This window comes from Pyxicephalus adspersus, chromosome 6 (genome assembly GCF_032062135.1).
Source record: "Pyxicephalus adspersus chromosome 6, UCB_Pads_2.0, whole genome shotgun sequence".
NCBI classification, from domain to species: domain Eukaryota; kingdom Metazoa; phylum Chordata; class Amphibia; order Anura; family Pyxicephalidae; genus Pyxicephalus; species Pyxicephalus adspersus.
Genome location: NC_092863.1, coordinates 52,676,987 through 52,679,253, shown reverse-complemented (window position 1 = coordinate 52,679,253; position 2,267 = coordinate 52,676,987).

The following is a 2,267-nucleotide window of genomic DNA, read 5'->3' as shown; positions in this document are numbered from 1 at the left end:
AAAATACTAATACATTATGAACATCATGCACTGAGCAATTAGAAACCCCTAAAAAAAGATCGCAGTGAGAGAAGTGCCAACTACCTTTTATTTTCACATGAGTGACACACATAAATTATTGGTTATATACTTTAAGCTGATACAATTCGATCACTTGCCCACTGGTAACCTTATAATGACATATTTGTCCATAGACATGTATGGTTCAGTTTTTGACACCCATAATGGAATTGTGATTTTAACTGGGACTAGAAGAAAATTTCAAAGTGAGTGTATGTACATAGCAATATAATGGTTATGTTATTGGATTTTTCAGTTCTTTTGGTACATTATCAATACAAAGCTAATCCCTCGGACAATGAATAATAGCAAATCAGGCTATCTTTGCAAATAGTTGGCCTGTGTTGAACATTAAAAAAATGCAATCACAGCCAACTCTTCTCCAAAAAGTTGACAATATGAGAATTGAAATAGTAGAATGGAAGAAGAACTGAACTATAGTCATTTGCCCTGCAGTTTATTAAGTTAGCATCTGATATGGTCTTACCTAATTTGGGATTCAGTGTTTATCATTACCAGAATTTTTTCTTGCTGTTGATTGTGCATTTACTGTAGGTCCTATATGTATGCAACCTTACAGAGTCATCTATAATCAAAGCATATTGCAAACCATTTCTTAGTATTCTGTTCATAAACCTGTTCCTGCACTGGCGGCTTACTACATCACCTTCTGGAGTGTACCAGGCCTATACATTCAGCCTCTGCATTATCCCACAACAAAAGCTTAAAAACAAATTAACTTAGACGAACTGTTCTTTTTTAGGATAATTGTTTTCCATAGAGATAGAAAAGGTCAAGATGCTTGTGTTACACTAATTTCTTTTATCATGTAATAGTCATTATGCATGTTCCTACACAAGTCAAATAATGTGTTAAATTAAAATATAGCAACATTGGCAGTAGCTTACAAGAAACACCAGACTGGGGTTCTCCCTGAAGTCATAAACTTGAGAAAGCCAGTTAATCCTAATTGAAAGTTGCATGTCAAAATTTTTAGTAGTAAGTTGTAGGCAGCTAAAGCAAAATGGAACTGTTGAATATTTAAGAAGAGGTGAAGCTTGGACTCACTTCTTTAGCCCTCTTTCATTTACATGTTGGTCCTTAGGAGGCAGGGAAGGCCAAGTTCATCTACGGGAAAATTCAATATTTTCATAAAATTTAAGCTGCATGAATTTGGATGTAATGATCCTTCAAGGAAATTGTATGCATTTTCTTAAAAACGTCCTAATTTCTAATTCGCCAAAATCATGACCGCTTTACTTTAAATAGCAGCCTGCTGCTTCCACCAAGACTGATGAAAGTCCTAAAATATTAATGTTAGTCTATATATTCATAATACGATGAGTTCTAAAATATTAAAATGATGTCTTTTCTTTTTGTTTTTAGTAATGTTAAATTACCCATAATTCGTTTTCTATTACATGTAAAACAGCAAAACATTATGGCAAGCAAGAGCCAAGCGATTATATAGTAACCTAAAAGTCCTTCCTATGACTCAGGTGATTTTACTGTATTGTGTGTTGGACTAAGGACATATTTATTTGTAAATATTATAAATACTAGTGGCAAACTCTAGTTAAAATTTCTTGGAATAAAAATTTCCCTGCGGCAAGGGATTGCTTTATGGGGACACATATCCAATTTTCATTTTTTTTTCTTTTTAGCCACACTTTTACCAAGAGATGCACAAATTGGTTTGTATGTAAAACCAGTTACTGGGTCATTAGCCAGCAAAGGGATTTGTGTTCTACCACTAATAAAGGAAATTAATTTTCAATATTATGTAAATCCATGTTTCTTAAGGTATATCTAAACCCAAGAACAAATGTCATATATTAATGCCTACATGTCCTTAGATGCGGTGGTTGCATTAATGTTAAGGCTGGCACAGGAAATACTTGTTGATGCTGATAGAATTCTATAGTCCTTGTAACTTCCTACATATTAAGCTGAAATCCCACACAAAGATATCAGCTGCTCCTTATATAGCGGAGTTAATGATAGGGGAGTGTTTGTAGTCCAAATCAGGCATGGAGCCCAGATTGACCGCACTTATCCTCAATAGATAAGCCAAAAATGAGTGTGGTCATCTGCTCTACTAGAAGGATCATCATCTAAGGACTGGTACGCACGAATATATTTTTATTTTTGTGTTTGCCTCTAACTTTACATGTTCTTAAAATGTTTTCATTCTTTCATTTGTCAAA